Raw genomic sequence first — 17,183 nt, 5'->3', positions numbered from 1 at the left:
CTTTTATAATCTTGTAGAACTTACTTGACTTTTCAAATGCTGGTTGGGGGTTGTCGAAACTACTACTACTACTACTACTAACAACTCATCGCAGCACCAAGCCGCCTGAGGCCAACACAGCTTCGCAAGCTCCTCCTCCATCCCAATCTATACAAAGCCTTCCCTTTTGTACCCACCCACGAAGTTACAAGTTCTTTTAAATCTTTCTTTATGACGTCATCCCATCCCAGACGAGGACAACCTGGTTTCTGTTAAGCCTTTGACGATTGGCTGAAAAGAACAACTTTCGGCAATCTCTCATCCTTCATCCGCACAACATACCCTAGCCACATCAACCTGTCTTTCATTATAGCCCTAGAAAGCGGTATTGAACCACATTTTTTTGTATAGCCTATTGTTTGAAATACGGTCAGTCAGCCGGGTACCCAGAACAATCCTTAAGCAATTTCTCTGGAAAACATCTAGCAAATCTTCATCCGCTTTTCGGAGCGTCCATGCTTCAGAGCCACACTTGACCACTTTCTTCACTTTAGCTTCCAATATTCTAATCTTGGCTCGAAGACTTGTCTTCCTATTCTTCAAAACTTTTTTTGACTGTGAAAAATAACCCTGGGCCTTGGCTATTCTATTTTTAACATCTTCACCGCACCTACCTTCTTTACTAATAATACTACCAAGGTAAGTGAAGCTGCCCACCTGATCAATCTTTTCATTACCCAACGTCACCTTTTCATCTTCACTTATTCCTAGCCTTTGTGACTTAGTCTTCCTAACACTAATTTTCAAACCAATACTAGCACCCTGAACTCGCAAAACCTCTAAAACTTCATTCATTTTGCTCACACTTTCATCAAGGATGCTTAAATCATCAGCATAATCCAAGTCCAGGAGACTTTTTCCTCCCCATTTGATTCCGTGGTCTCCCATTGTCTTTCCTGTGCTCCTTAAAACAAAGTCCATCAAAATAATCCATATAAAGGGGGATCGAACACGACCTTGCTTAACTTCTGATTTAATACAAAACCAGCTGCTATCCTCACTTCCTCCCTCAACCGCAGTAGGGTTATTCTCTTAGATAGGACTAATCCCTTTAATGCATTTGTCTGGTATACCCTACAAGGATAAAACCTTTACTAGAGCTCCTCTATCAACAGAATCGAACGCTTGCTCATAATCTATAAAACTGAGGACCAAAGGTGTTTGAAAACTTAGGCACTTCTCAATTATTAACCTAAGAGTGAAAATTTGGTCAACACATCCTCTACTTTTTCTAAAACCGCACTGCTCTTCTCTTAAAACTTTGTCTACGGCATCTCTCAGTCTAAAAAGTATCATATTACTAAGCAATTTGCTACCTACAGAGACCAGACTAATGCCTCAATAAATGCCACACTCCCTCTTATTACATTTTTTATAAACTGTCTAATTGAAGGTTTTTCTAAAATCGTTAGGTACTTCCCCTTTTTCAAAAGTCATATTCATAATTTACAGTAGCCCATTTCAAACATCAGAGCTACCAGATTTAAGAAAATAACTTACCACTTTATCAGCACCAGGTGCCTTATTATTTTTTAATCCTTTTAATACTGTCGCTAATTCCTCCTCACAAAACAAATCTTTCTTCACATCCAAGGTATCACAAACTTTTTCATTTTCCTCTATATTTTTTCCTGCAACTCTATCTCGGTTAAGCAAATTATCAAAATGTTCGGCCAATCTCGCTTTGGCTTTTTCATTATCGCTAATTGCCACCCCATTCGTATCTTTAACTGGGACAAGTCCGGATTGACTACTACCTCTCAATTTGTTAACGTGCCAGTACAATATTTTACTATTATCCCGTCTAGCTGCATCTTTTAAATCCTCGGCAATTTTATCCATGGCCTCCATGGTCTTAGTTCATATTTCAATGCTTTCTCCACTTTCTTTACATTTCTTTTGTTTTCATGTGATCTATCACTCAGATAATTCTTGTACAAGTCCTTTCTCCTTTCTATTAAACATAAAGCTTTTTCACTAATATTCTTAGCTGCAGTTCTAGCTTTCTTCCCTAATACACCTTCCGCAACTTCACAAATGATTTTTCTAAAATTATTCCAGCCATCTTCCACATTATCAAAGTTTAAACTGTCAAGTTTAGTATTCAACTGTTCCTGGAAAGTTTCTCTCAAATTCTCATCCTGGAGTCTACTAACATCATAACTTCCCGGGAGGTAATTACCCTTCCGATATTTCAGCTTTAAATCAATCCTTGACACTACTAGACGGTGATCTTTATTTTTATCACCAATAAAAGCCCTTCTATATACCCTGGTATATTGTATTGATCCTGACAGTCTTCGGTATACAATAACATAACCATAAGGTTAGCTGTCTTACCATTATGTGGATACCATGTTAACTTATGGGCCATTTTATGACCAAATACTGTATTGGTTATAACTAGATTGCTATACCTACAAATTGCAAAAGTCTGTATCCATTACTGTTTTCTTTTCCTACACCAAATTTACCAAAGCTGGGATACCATCTATCCTTATTTCTACCAACCTGGGCGTTCAAATCTCCCAGTAATAACATCATGTTTCAACCTGGGACCTTGTCTATTTGCTCCTGTAACTGTAAGTAAAATTCATCTGAGTCACTAGTATCTCCATCAGTCGGTTCTACAGGGGCGTATACTACTATAACTGATACCCTGAACTTTCTAGTCATAAAATGAGCAATTAGTATTCTATTATTGATACCTTCCCAGCCTAAACAAGACTTAGCAGCTTCCTTATTCATCATGAGCCCTACTCGCTGTCTATGTACCCCATCCTTCCTGTCTGAGTAAACAAATTCTATATCACCTAATTTCATGCTTCCTGCCCCTGGGATATGAGTTTCTGAAACTCCTAATAAGTCCAGTTCGAATCGTCTGAATTCGTCAGTCAAAATGTCGATACGATAGTCATTTTTTAATGACGTAACATTCCAAGTTCCAATTTTCATGTTCTTTAAATCATTGAAATTATTGTCACCTCAGGAAAAGCAATGATCCCGGATACCAATGCAGGACGGGGATCACATATCTTCTCAAGTCTACACCCAAGCGCTTAAGCTGGCTTAGAACCGAAGAGCAAGAGGCCCCTGTGACCTACATGAATGGAGGATTTATCCAATTCTGGACCCATCTTGGTCACAAAATGGTTTTCAGCGCTTGGTGATGCTCTTCTATCAACAAGAGTTGAAATTCTGCACAGACAATCTCAAGCCTATTACCTCCAACTCATTATATATTCATGCCTACAAATATTATGCTACTACGGGGAGGCAACCCGTAATAGATAAATTAGCTAGGAAGAGGTTTTTCAGCCCCAAGACGCCCATCAAAACAAACCAAGCCCAGAAGAATTGTCCATTAGTCAGAATCCCATGCGAATGCTGTGTCGTTTACTAGGCTATAATTTCCTCGAGGGGCGCCACTCCTCAAGTGGGAATAGAGTTGACCGCAAGGTCCCCAGTCTTGCAGGTACCCTGAAAAGGTCGAGGCAGCCCTTTGCAGAGGCCGTTGTCCATAGATCTGGATCTTACGCCCTGCCACAGTTGTCCTTCTATAGAGGATACTCCCGCGATGGTGTTCTGCATCACCATGCAATTTAACCCATTGCTGGGAGAAGGTTTGCAACTCATGGAACTTGTGGATAAACCAGTGGGCCCTTTTGAGTGTACATTTGAGGGGCCTTCTTCCTCCTCTGCCTTTATTTATGGCCCACAGGCAAGGGTTTCCCAGTTTCTAATATAGACCCCCAGGGATAAGTTCCCCCCCTTGGTCCATGCCTCCTATGTATGTACTCTATATATCTGTAGAGCGTTCCTCCATCGCCACCTGGGGACATGCTGAATGGCCTGGGGGAGATCAGATAAACGGATCACTTTTGTTTTGCAAAGGCAATAACTCAGTGACATATTTAACCTACTGCTTATAAATATACATAACTCACTGACTAGGCCTATATAAGTTATATACAGAAATATATAACTAAGTGACATATTTAACCTACTACTTATAAATATGTGTAACTCACAGACTAGGCCTATATAAGTTATATACAGAAATATATAACTGAGTGACATATTAAACCTACTACTTATAAATATTTGTAACTCACTGACTAGGCATATAAGTTATATACAGAAATATATAACTCAGTGACATATTTAGCCTACTACTTAAAATATGTTTAACTCACTGACTATGCCTATATAATTTATATACATAAATATATAACTCAGTGACATATTTATACTACTACTTATAAATATGTGTAACTCACTGACTAGGCCTATCTAAGTTATATACAGAAATATATAACTATATATATATATATAGAAACATATAGAAATATATAACTGAGTGACATATTTAACCTACTACTTCAGATTGGCAAATCTTTGATTGCCGACCTAGGCGATCAAAGATTACCTAGGTTATAACACTTGAACTAGTAAATTGGTGGGCATTGATGGCCCAAGTACAATTAGCCCTCCATGGGCAAAACAGGGGAGAAATAGATGAAATTTGCGCTGATTTTAATTTCTACAGGAGTATTTAATCAAGAAAATGTATTTTATTGACAACTGATCTTTTATTAAGATTAAGACTAGAATAGTTGTTTTTTAATTTTATTCCATTATTTTATCTATATAATCCAAGGGTAAAATTCTACTTTAGCTACTCCTGGCTATCTTGGAAAGGGGTTAGGTTAGGAAAATGAAACTTTCAGGGATGGGTCTACAGGCTAAAGTGTGTCCTGGGAAGGTATTTCAAAGGATAAATATTTACCAAATCATATTATTGAGTTGATATTACCTAGTAATGTCTACAGGTGTGCCCGCAATTCCAACACGGCAACTTCCCTACCCCCCCCCCCCCGCCGAGGCCAAAAAAGGTGTAAATATGATGTATCTGATCACATTTGCTGCTATTTACTCAATTAACATATTTTTACCACAACTTTAAATTTAACCTAAAAAAAACTCAAATATGTGAAAGAGACTGAGTGGCAGACTTCAAATTTAGAATCAGTACGTATTTTTGGTTAGTTTGTGAAAGAATCATTTTGTTTTTTAGATTGAGATTTTTTTTTAGATTGACAGTCTAGGTTTGCTAGACTGTTTTAATTTATAATATGTGATGTATTCGTAATTTCATCAATTATATTACTAATATGCTTATTTGTAATTCAGTGTTTTAATAGTGCTAGTTAGTCTGTGAATTTGACTGATCATCCTGGATATTCTGCTTACGTTGCTGCTAAAGTTCTTGCGACTTCTGCTTTGGTTGAGTCTTTCCGACATTTGGATTGAAGGGATTGAGTCTCCTAGTAAATCTACCAGACAGGAAATTTTTAGGTCCCTGATGAGGGACCTGAAAATACCTTTCACCAACTCCTTAACACTGGGCTACTCAAAATGGCGGGCATAGGTGCCTCCATATTTGGACCTCCCATAAATATTAGTATTCTTCCCATAAATATTAGCAATTTCTACTTTATTAAGACCAGTCAAGCCCCAATGGTGCCTTTACTTTAATCGCCAAGTCCTATCAACGGAAAGGCTAGGCTGCTCAGTTTCTTCAAGAATGACTTTCAAGGTATATTGGGCTCTAGTCAAAACTGATGTATGAGCAGCATCACATTGGTAGTATTTTTCTTTCAAAGTCTGGCCAGCAGCATGGGCTTTCTGAATGCAATTTTTAGTTAAAGGAACATCAAACAAGCCAAAAAATTAGTTTTATTTGTTTGATGAACTTTTGCCATGCCTAATCAACTAATTTTGAAATATCCTAGTATTTTTCTAGTTCGAATTAAAAAATTTAAGTTATTGCTTATATACCATAAATATTTTTCCAGTTTACTTAATAAATTTAGAAATCTTGCACTGAAAACTAAAGTAAATAACAGTTATCTTGTCGACAGATAAAACTATATAAATATTGCATTCACTTATTACTTCTTAAATGACGTAATAAGTGAAACTAATTAAAAAATTTTCAGGTATTTTCTAGTTTTAATTATAAATTAAAATTATTGCTCAGACACCATAAATGTTTTCGCGGTTGACATAATAATTTTAGCGACCCTGAACTGAGTACTAAAATTAAAAATGATAAAAAAAATACTCCAAAAAATAAAATATAGAGATACGCACTTTTTGAGGTGAGCCAAAAAAAAGTTTGGTTCCAGGTGGCAAGCAGATGTTAATAATGTTTTCTACTACAAAGACATTGGATAGTGCAGTTTTTCTTAAATCATGATTTTGTGTTTGAAAATATTTGTTTTAATTATGAAAAACATTTAAATAAGTGAAATTCCTTTCAAATAAGCCATTAAACAGCTAGCTCTCTATTATTTTCGAGTGCCGAGCAGACTGAGGAGAAAAAACGCAAACGAGTAGTTAGAACCTAGCAAAAAAACAAAACTAATTTTAAAATTTTCAGTTATTTTTCAAATTTTAATTAAAACATTAAAAGTGTTGATACCTGAAAGATTATATCTGATAATATCGATTTATAAACTGATCATAGGACATTTGGGAAGGAAATTTAGCTGCAGAAACACACACTGTTTCAATAATACTACATGCTCGTAGCTGCTGTAAAACACTATGGAGATCAAAATTAAATGCCTCCTTACTATCGTTCGGTTTCATGCATCTTATTTAATATGGGCAGGTGCTACTCAGGTTCTCCATTAATTGACTTATGGAATTTTAAGTTGTGACCCGACAGTTTTTTTTGTTCATAGGAGGGTTGATTTTTCTGCAAGTTTTATATCTTCCAAAACTAATGGTCCAGGTTAACGGGGAAAAGTACCAGTAATGTTTTGAGGCTCGGTATTGGTAGAGACACCTTCTAGCTTTTTGAAAACGTAGTAAACCCAATTGAATTTGTTCTGATTTGAAGCACACCCTTGGTATACCTTAGTATTTGTTGTTTCAATTTGTTTTGAACATTCATTGTATATTCAATTCTGTTCGGTTATTACTTAAGTCACGGGTTGAGTAGCGACAAACTAACAAAACTTAAAACTAATTTTTAAATTTAAAGGTATTTTTCTAGTTTTAATTATTAGATTAAAATTATTTCTAAGATACAATAAATATTTATGCAGTTTACATAACAACTTTAGTCTTGAACTGAAAACTAAAATAAAATAAAAATTGAATTGGGTAGTTAGAACCTAACTAAAAATCAAACTAATTTCAAAATTTTGAGGTATTTTTCTAGTTTGAATTAAATGATTCAAATTATTGCTCGTATACCATAAATACTTTTGCATCTTCATTATTCTGTATTATATTGAACTATATAGATCCTTTATGTATTTTTTCGAAAAAAGGCAAATTTTCTAAGGCTCATAACTTTTGATGGGCGAAACAAAACTTCATGAAACATATAAATTTAAAATCAACATAAAAATCGAATTTTTTTTAGGTATTTACTATTTAATGGCATCAAAATTTTGTTTTTTAGAGTTTCAGTTACTAACATGCACAAATTAACATGTACAAAGATATATTAATGAACATTAATATCAAGACTCATATGTAGCTTTTATATTATAACTCCCTGATAGTACAGTGGCACCTGTCTATCCCTTGGAGGACTGGGGTTCGATTGTCCGCCGGAGAGAAGTTTTAATATATTGAATTTGAATTAGCATCTCTTAAATTTAAAATTTAAGAAAGAAACTCGAACACAGTTGTATGTCAAGGAACCAAGAGCTTCCCAAAAAAAATATTTACCAAAATAGTACAGATTTCCACTGGACTCAAAATTACTACACTTTAATAGTATTAATAATACGGGTTGCAGCGGTAGCTAGCCACCTAGTAAGAGACGATCACACTCCATAGTAAAAACTAAAATTACCCATAACTCGTAAGAATAGTCATATTAAAAAAAGAAGTACACTAAAAAAAGGGGAACAGCAAACAAAGGATTATTGCTAAATCATCTTAGTAAATTTCTTTTTCATTGATTCCAACCTGGTTCTTATTTAGTTTTTGTTCTGTCGTTGTTAAGTAAACTTCAAAAAGTTATATTTTCGTTGGTATCTTTTTGTTGTCTTTCTTTTTTGTTTAGTACTGACGATGACTCGGTGGAGGTCCTTGTCGAAATATTTACTTATTTCTTCTTCTTTAGGGTTCGCCACTGGCTGACAAAATCTTCGTTTTTTTCACGTTCATTGATTTTATTTTTCATTTTGTTATTTTCTTTCCTCTCTGAGTTTCACTAGTTTCGTAACAATTGCATCAGTTTATCATAGGACAAATACAGAAATGATGAGGATTATCGCCCAAATACCATCAAGTCTAAACTAGTTCAGAGAAACATCAAATGCGGAGATAAGGAAGGTTACCGTTAAAATTACATCGAATCATCGTCAGAACATGTGACGGACAAATACAGAAATGATGAGGCTTATCTCCTAAATACTATCAGGTCTGCATCAATCCGAAGAAAAATCAAATACGTAAATGGCGAGGCTTATCGCCTTAATAATATCAAGTCTGCATCAATCTGGAAAAACATTAAATACAGGGAGAACGAAGAGTACCGTCAAAATTACATCAAATCATCATCAGAACCTGTGAAAGACAAACACATAGATGATGAGCCTTATCGCCTGTAAATTATCAAGTCTGAATCAATCTGGAGAAAATCATATACAGAGATAATGAAGAGTATCGTCAATATTACATCAAATCAGTTTCTTCTAAAAAAAGAAACAAATGCAGGAGTGATGACTTGTATCGTAGAAATCAAACTGAAAAGGTTACTGTTTACAATATGCTGAAAAGATACATGACAGACAATTTTCCTCGTAAGAAACAGATGAGAAAAATATCAGACAAAATACTCAAATTCTACAAGATTGATAGAAGCCGCAGGTTGACGAATCAAAACATTTTCGTCAACCCGTATCAAACATTTTTGAGAACATTTTTTAATTTTAGTTCTCAGTTCAGGATTGCTAAAGCTATTATGTAAACTATAAAATTATTTCAGATGTCTGAGCAATGATTAAATTTTTTTAATAAAACTTAAAAAATACCTGAAAATTTTTAAATTAGTCTCAATTATTACGTCATATAAGAAGTAATAAGTAAATGCAATATTTATGCACTTTTATCTATTGGCAATATAATTGTATTTAATTTTAGTTCAGGATTGCTAAAGTTATTATGTGAACTGCAAAAATATCTGAGCAATAACTTTATTTTTTTAATTCAAACAAGAAAAATACTAGAAAATTTAAAAATTATTTTAATTTTCGTTTTGATTCAATGATCTCGTTACGTCATTTATTTTGGCTTTATTTGATTTTGCTTTACTTTAGCTTTATTTTATTTTAGCTATATTTTAGCTTTTTCTTTATTTTCACAATATTATAAACAAAGTAGTAAAATTCTACAAGAATTTTTAGAGAAGCCTCAGGCTGACAAACATTTTTGTCGACCTGCGTCAAACATTTTCAAGAACATTTTTAAATTTTAGTTCTCAGTTCAGGATCACTAAAGTTATAGTGTCAACTGTAAAAATATTTTTGGTGTCTGAGCAATATCTTTAATTTTTTAATTAAAACTAGAAAAATACCTGAAAATTTTAAATCTAGTTACACTTTTAACGTCATATAAGACATTATAAGTGAATGCAATAATTATATACGTTTTTCTTTCGACAAGATAATTTTCTTTTACTTAGGTTTTCAGTTCAGGATCACTCAAGTTAATATGTAAACTACAAAAGTATTCATGGTTGCTGTGCAATAATTTTAGTTTTTTAATTAAAACTTCAAAAATACCTGAAAATCGTTAAATTAGTTTCGCTTATTACGTCATTTAAGAAGTAATAAGTGAATGCAATATTTATCTTTATCTTTATACAAGTTGATTTTATTTTATTTTAGTTCTCAGTTCAAGATTGCTAAGGTTATTATTTAAACTGCAAAAATAATTATGGTGTCCGAGCAATAATTTTAATTTTTTAACTAAAACTAGAAAAAAACCTGTAAATTTTTAAAATATTTTTATTTTTTGTTAGATTGTAATTACTCTTTCCGGTTTTTTTTCTCCTCAGCTAACTTGCTGGAGTGTAATAGAGAGCTTTTTAATGGCTCATTAAAAAAATTGACCTATTTAAAAGCCTTTCATAATTAACAAAAACAATTTCAAAACAAAATCATTTTTTAAGAAAAATTACATTTTTCTATTGCTTTGTAGTAGCAAATATTGTTAACATCTGCTTGCCTCCAACAAAAATTTGCGGGAACCAAACTTTTTTGGCTCGACTCATCAAGTGCTTATCACAATTATGTTGTACTTTATTTCTGTAGAAAAAAATTCATTTTTATTTTAGTTTTCAGTTCAGGATTGCTAAAGTTATTTTGTTAACTGCAAAAATATTCATGGTGTCATATCAACAATTTTAAGATTTTAGTTAAAACTAGAAAAATACCATAAAATTAAAAAAAATTTGTTTCACTTAATACTTCATTTAATAATTAATTCAAAGTAATATTAAAAATCTTGTGGGAATGAAAAAGGTATATTTTTATTCTTGTATTTTCATGATTAATACTACACGACTGTGCAAGAAAAGATTTTTCATAATAATGTCAGGATTTTAATTATCAACTTTCTGTTTTTCTCTGGCCTGTATCTTCTTAGCTATGGCATAATTAGTCATTTCAAGAAAAGAGCTAAAGATGAAGATCTTGCTACTGATGCTGATGAAGCTATTGTTTACAGAATCAGTTTAGGGTTATCCTCATTTTCATTGGCCGTATCGATAGCATCCGCTCTTTTACTGCCACTATCGATTGCCAGCAATGAAATAGTTGTACAATATCCCAACAGCTACTATGTACAGTGGCTAAACACTGACCTGATCCACAGCTTATGGAATTTGATATTTCTATCCTCGAATGGATCCCTTTTTGTCCTTCTCCCGTTTGCTTATTTCTTCATTGAATCTGAAGGCTTACCTCATCGAAAGGGCATTACAGCACGAGTCCTATAAACTCTCCTATTGCTCGTGCTAATCTCTCTAATTGTGATGGGTCTGGTCGTGACACTGTCAGGTCTAATGGATAGAAGTCAAGCGACATTTGATCTGCCTTTTAACATGTGGCACTCATACTTACTATTTTTGTATTCCTGTGTTTCATTCTGTGGTGTTCTGATGCTGTTGCTCTGTACACTGGTTGGTTTAGCTCATTTATTTACAGTAGTGAGTAATTTGCTTGAGAAGCCTTATTTCTTACGTGATCTGGACGATGATTTAAACGTTGCCAGATTTGAAATGGCCAGTTTACAAAGAAAGTAAGCTGTTTATTATACTGACGAAAATTTATACTATTCGACTAAAGTGACACGATCTTCATTTAGTAAACAATTAATGAGCGGAATGCACTCCGCTGTTTTTATTCAGCGCGGAACATATCTTGACGAATTGAAGAAGAAGATTAAACTAGTCAAAGAAGATATTACAAGATTAGAGAAGCACAAAAAGTCTGGACGAATAACAAGAAACCTATTCTATCCCCTTGCGATGATTGGTTTGTTTACTTTTACAACAGTTACCATTCTGCTCGTTACATTAAACACCTTACAATTATTGGTTGGAATTAAATCTCTTCCTCAGTCTACTCAGGAGCATTTTGCATTGGGGATAAGTTCGTTGTCGGTCCTCGGATCTACTGGTGCCTACCTTAAAATCCTTATAATATTTTATTTGATGGCTACCACTTTAGTTGGATTATATACATTACCTTCGATCAAGAAAATTCGACCAAGGAAAATGAACACGCCTATAACCCACATCATATTGAACTGTGGTTTTGTTCTTATTCTTAGCTCTGCCTTGCCACTTCTTGCCAGAACCCTAGGGATCACAAATTTTGATTTACTTGGTGATTTTGGCCGTATTCGATGGCTGGGAAATTTTTACATTATTCTTGCCTATAATATTCTATTTGCAGTTCTTAGTGGATTATGTATTGCCAAGACATTTACAGTGAAGGTTCGAAAGGAACTATTTTTAAGGTTACAGGCACTGGTCAGTGTCTTTAGAAGATCGTCTAAGGAAGACTAAAGATCAAGAGGTGTTTCATTGAATGTCCAAGATTTCTCAAAATTTTTTGTGATTTTCATTTAATTAGTATTTGATGTATGGCTTTAGTGTTGATGGTATTGTAGTCTTGTACGAAAGAGGACTAGTGATGAACAGAGTGAAAAAGAAGGAAGCTAGTCTTCTTATTAGGTTTTGGGAATTTAGAAATCAGAGCTCATTCGGACAAATAATAGCACCGACTTCCTTAAGTGTACCCAGGGGGAAATTGCCCTAAGATTGGATGGAATAACCCTTGTAAATATTAAAGAATTCTCGAATAAAAAAAAAGAAGTAATAAGTGTATGAAATATTTATACACGTTTACCTGTAAACAAGATAAGTTTATTTTATTTTAGTTCTCAGTTCAGGATTGCTAAAATTATTATGTAAACTGCAAAAACACTTATGGAGCATAAGCAATAATTTTATTTTTTTATTTCAAGCTAGAAAATTCCAAAATTAGTTTAATTGTCGTTACAATCCAATGAACTCGTTACGTCATTTTATTTTAGCTTTTAAAATATTCTTATTTAAATTTTTTTAAATAAAAAAAAGTTTTTAATTTTTTTTTAATTTTTTTTTTAATTTAAAAAAAAAATAAAAAAAAAGAAAAGTCCTTAATCAGCAAGGAGAAAAATTGCAGTTTAGCCTCAGACAAAGAACGGCGCTATCCAGCTTTGGATTTCGCTAAGATAGTGGGCAATAAAAAAGATGCTACAGATACAATGTTTCTCAGGAAGTTTAAATTATAAGAGCCGTGTGAACGTTTGAATCATCAAAAATATTTAAGACAGTTTATTGGACGGAGGGTTTGGCCCGCCTCAGTACCTATACCAGTTGTGAGTCGTCAATTAGAACGCAGGACAAAACCAAGCTTTATGGTGTTGTAAAAGTTCTTTTTTGGAAGATTCGTAAATCAGATTCAGCATCATTTAGAGCAGAATTATATTAGCAATCAGGCATTGCGATTCAAATTATTATGCAGTCATTATAGAGACTTGGTTATTATTTGCCGTCAATTGAAGTGAGCATTGCTGTACACCTAAGTGTGTAAGTTATAATAAAACTATTGCCTTTCTATTTGTGTTTATTATATTTTATGTGTCTGTATCACAAGTCATTATTGAAAAAATTGAGCAGCTTAGCCTTCCCGTTGAGATGACTTGGTGATTAAAGTAAAGGCACTATTGGGGCTTCACTGGTCTTAATAAAGTAGAAACGGCTAATATCTATGGGGAGAAGGAGGTCCAAATATGGAGACACAGTTTCTACAACCCCAAACCACCATTTGAAATGTCAAGTAAATTCTACAAGGTTATACATGAAGATCCAAGGTACAAAGATGGACCTAGAAAAGAAGAATTTCCAAAGTTTGACTCCTTGAAACTAACCATTAAAAGAACGCTACCATATTGGAATAAAGTTATTTTTCTTCAAATGAAGGTAAGGAAAGCAAATCCTTATTACTGCTAAGGGAAATAGCCTAAGAGGTATTATCGATCACTTTGATCAAATGTCTGATGATGCGATTAAGGGAATAAACTTGCAGACCTTTCGTTTATGAACTTAATGACAATTTGAAAGCGATTAAATCTATGCAATTTCTTGGTGATGAGGAAACCGTGTACAAAGCTATGGAAGCAGTTGCTAAACAAGGAAAACCCAAATAAACCCTAGTTTTTGTCGTCAATTTGTCTTTTTTTTTCGAGTCTATTTTCGTATCTGAAAAAGATAAATATGTTTTTAGTGTAAATTTATTTAAATGTTCAGCGATTTTTGTCGTACCTTGCATGTCCTGTTGCTTTCGGATTCGATTACCTTTTTATGTAAATAAACGCTGAACTCCCCCCCCCCAAGAAAAAAGAAATTTCCAAAATACAGTACATTTCAACTAGACTCAAAAATACTACACTTTATTAGCATGAATAATAAAGGTTGTAGCTATAGCTAGCAAAGTAGTAAAAGACGATCTTGCCCCATAGTAGAAACTAAAACATTCTTTCATTTGTCTGATTCACTGTTACTTTTTCAGCCTGTTTTCTTCTCAACAATTCCTGTGTGACTAAAAAAACTACGAATATAGGGTTGCAAACGTATAATCTTTGAACTTATTTGACTGTACTTTCGTCGAGAGAGCCAACCATGAATATGGCACTAGATTTTTACTGCAGCTTAATTTTGTCAAAGAGCTAGTGCTTTAGCACGGGCAAAATGTCAACGGACCTAAGCTTGGATGAAAATGGTCGTTTTTTAAGCTGACTATAAAGGTTTTTTTTGACGATAACCTAACCAACTTTTTTGAATAATAACACTACTTTCTACAATAGATTCTTTCGTAATTTTTCCAATTGGGTAATCTTTCGGGCACGACAACATACTTTGGTCTGCATGTATTTCAAAATACATGCTCGTAGCTGCTGCAAAACTATGGGGATAAAAATTTAAATGCCTCCTTGCTATCATTCGGTTTTATACATCTTATTTAATATGGGCAAGTGCTGCTCAGGTTCTCCATAATTTGATTTATGGAATTTTAAATTGTGACCCAACAGCTCGTTTTGTTCATAGGAGGTTTGATTTTTCTGCAAGTTTTATATCTTCCAAAACTAATGGTCCAAGATAACGCGGAAAAGTATAAGTAATTTTTTGAGGCTCGGTATTGGTAGAAACACCTTCTAGCTTTTTGAAAACGTAGTAAACCTAATTGAATTTGTTCTGATTTGAAGCACACTCTTGGTTTACCTTGGTATTTGTTGTTTCAATTTGTTTTGAACGTCCATTGTGTATTCAATTCTGTTCGGTTATTACTTAAGTCAGGGGTTGAGTAGCGAGAAACTAACAAAACTTAAACTGAATTTTAAATTTTATGGTGTTTTTCTAGTTTTAATTATTAGATTAAAGTTATTTCTAAGATACAATAAATATTTTTGCAGTTTACATAATGACTTTAGCAAATTTGAACTGAAAACTAAAATAAAATAAAAATTGAGTTGGGTAGTTAGAATCTAACCAAAAATCAAACTAATTTTAAAATTTTAAGGTGTTTTGTTAGTTTGAACCAAATGATTCAAATTATTGCTCGGATGTATTTTTTTGAAGAAAGGTAAATTTTCTAAGGCTCATAACTTTTAATGGGCAAAACGAAACTTCATGAAACTTGTAAATTTAAAATCAACCTAAAAATCTAATTCTTTTGATGTATTTGCTATTTACTGGCATCAAAATGTTGTTTTTTAGAGTTTCAGTTACTAACATGCAAAAATTAACATGCACAAAGATGTATTAATGAACATTAATATCAAGACTCATATGTAGCTTTTATATTATAATTCTCTGATACTAGAGTGGCACTTGTCTGTCACACGGAGGACTGGGGTTCGATTGTCCGCTGGAGAGAATTTTTAATATATTGAATTTAAAGTAGTATATGTTAAATTTAAAGTTTAAGAAAGAAACTCGGTTTAGCTACCTCCTTGCTAAATTTAGTAACTTAAATATAAATTAATATGGGCAAGAGGTTGTTATTTATTATAATTCCAGTGCCAAGCTATCTATTGAATATGAAGTTTAAGTACAACTTTACCACGAACTGTTTGATTGCTTCAAAAATAAAATATTTTTGAAAAAACAGCAGTATGAAAAGACATCAAAAATACAGTTTCTATTGGAAAAATTTATCCTTTTTTAAAAATAATTTGTTGTAGTTACAAAAAGTTTTTAACCCAATTAATTTCCTTAAAAATGAGGCATTGAACAACTTTCTACGATGTTCCAGTGCCAAGCTATCTGTGGAAAAGAAGAAAGAAAAAAAGATGCCATTTGTGGAGAATAACGTGGTTAAAGTCAATTTTCTTGATTTTCAAGCAAATATATTTTCTTTGTTATTCAAGCCAAGGACGGTAAGTTTGTTATATAGAAGTTTTGGACAAGGTGGTTCTAATAGTTTGCTTCTTGTTTTGATCTGAATCTTTTTTTAGGAGTTATGGGTTTTTATCTTTCTTAACATTGGACGTGATCGTCTCTTACTAGGTGGCTAGCTACCGCTGCAACCCGGAAAAATAAACACGCATCCGTGATCTTTCTTCTTGCATGATTCTTTTCTTGCCGATAGGAGAAAAAAATACAAAGTTCTACAATTCTGCAGATAAAAATAAAATTCGAATTCTTTTTATGTATCTATTGATATTAAAATTCCGGTTTTTTAGTGTTTTGGTTTCTATTGAAACGAGTCGCTCTTACTATAAATTTTGTTACCACGAACATTTTGATGCTTACAAACAGGAAAAATCCTATGGCCTTTTCTTAATTGGAATAATAATAGACGACCTTGCTACAACCAACGATTATTGAATCATTGATCAAACTTTGGCAGGATCCTTATGTAGTAAAAAAAATCAAATATCTTTGAAAAGACTGCAGTGTGAAAAGACATAAAAGATGCAGTTTTTTAAAAAGCGATTCTATTTTAATTATTTGTTTTTGATTAAAAAAGGCACTACAACTTTTAATGTCTATTCAAATAAGACCTCTTCTAAGATTCTAGGACCTCTGGGTCGACACGATCACCCCGTTAAAAAAAATACAAACAAATAAAAAAGCATCTGTGACCTCTCTTCTAGCAAAAAATGCTAAATTTTACATTTTTGCGGATAAGAGCTTCAAACCTCTACAATAGGGTTTCCTGATACGCTGAATCTGATGGCGTGGTTTTCATTAAAATTCTATGACTTTTGCAGGTCGTTTCTCCCTTTTTTGATAAAAAGGCGAATTTCCTCAGGTTCCTAACTTTTGATCGAAGTGAATAAACTCGATAAAAAATATATATTTAAAATCAGAATAAAAATCAAATATTTTGGATGTATCTATTGCTATTAAAATTCCGTTTTTATAGATTTGGTTAATATTGAGACGAGTCTCTCTTAACCTACAGTTTGTTACGTCAAACTGTTTTATATATCGAATAGTCTTTTATAATAACTTTATATTCGTTCTTTATAATAATTTGAACAACGACATACAG

At 33.1% G+C, this 17,183-nt stretch overlaps 2 pseudogenes; both read left to right on the top strand.

The window, feature by feature from the left end:
* The first annotated feature begins 10,630 nt into the window (after positions 1 to 10,630).
* Positions 10,631 to 12,145, top strand: LOC148939698 (limb region 1 protein homolog pseudogene; annotated as a pseudogene).
* Positions 12,146 to 13,186: 1,041 nt separating this feature from the next.
* LOC148939697 (phosphoglycerate mutase 1-like) lies at positions 13,187 to 13,833 on the top strand (annotated as a pseudogene).
* Positions 13,834 to 17,183: the final 3,350 nt, after the last annotated feature.

This window comes from Artemia sp. Qi Xiang Cuo, chromosome 21 (genome assembly GCF_049724085.1).
Source record: "Artemia sp. Qi Xiang Cuo chromosome 21, ASM4972408v1, whole genome shotgun sequence".
NCBI lineage: Eukaryota > Metazoa > Arthropoda > Branchiopoda > Anostraca > Artemiidae > Artemia > Artemia sp. Qi Xiang Cuo.
The sequence above is the reverse complement of the archived record's forward strand: the minus strand, read 5'-3'. Positions and strand labels throughout refer to the sequence as shown.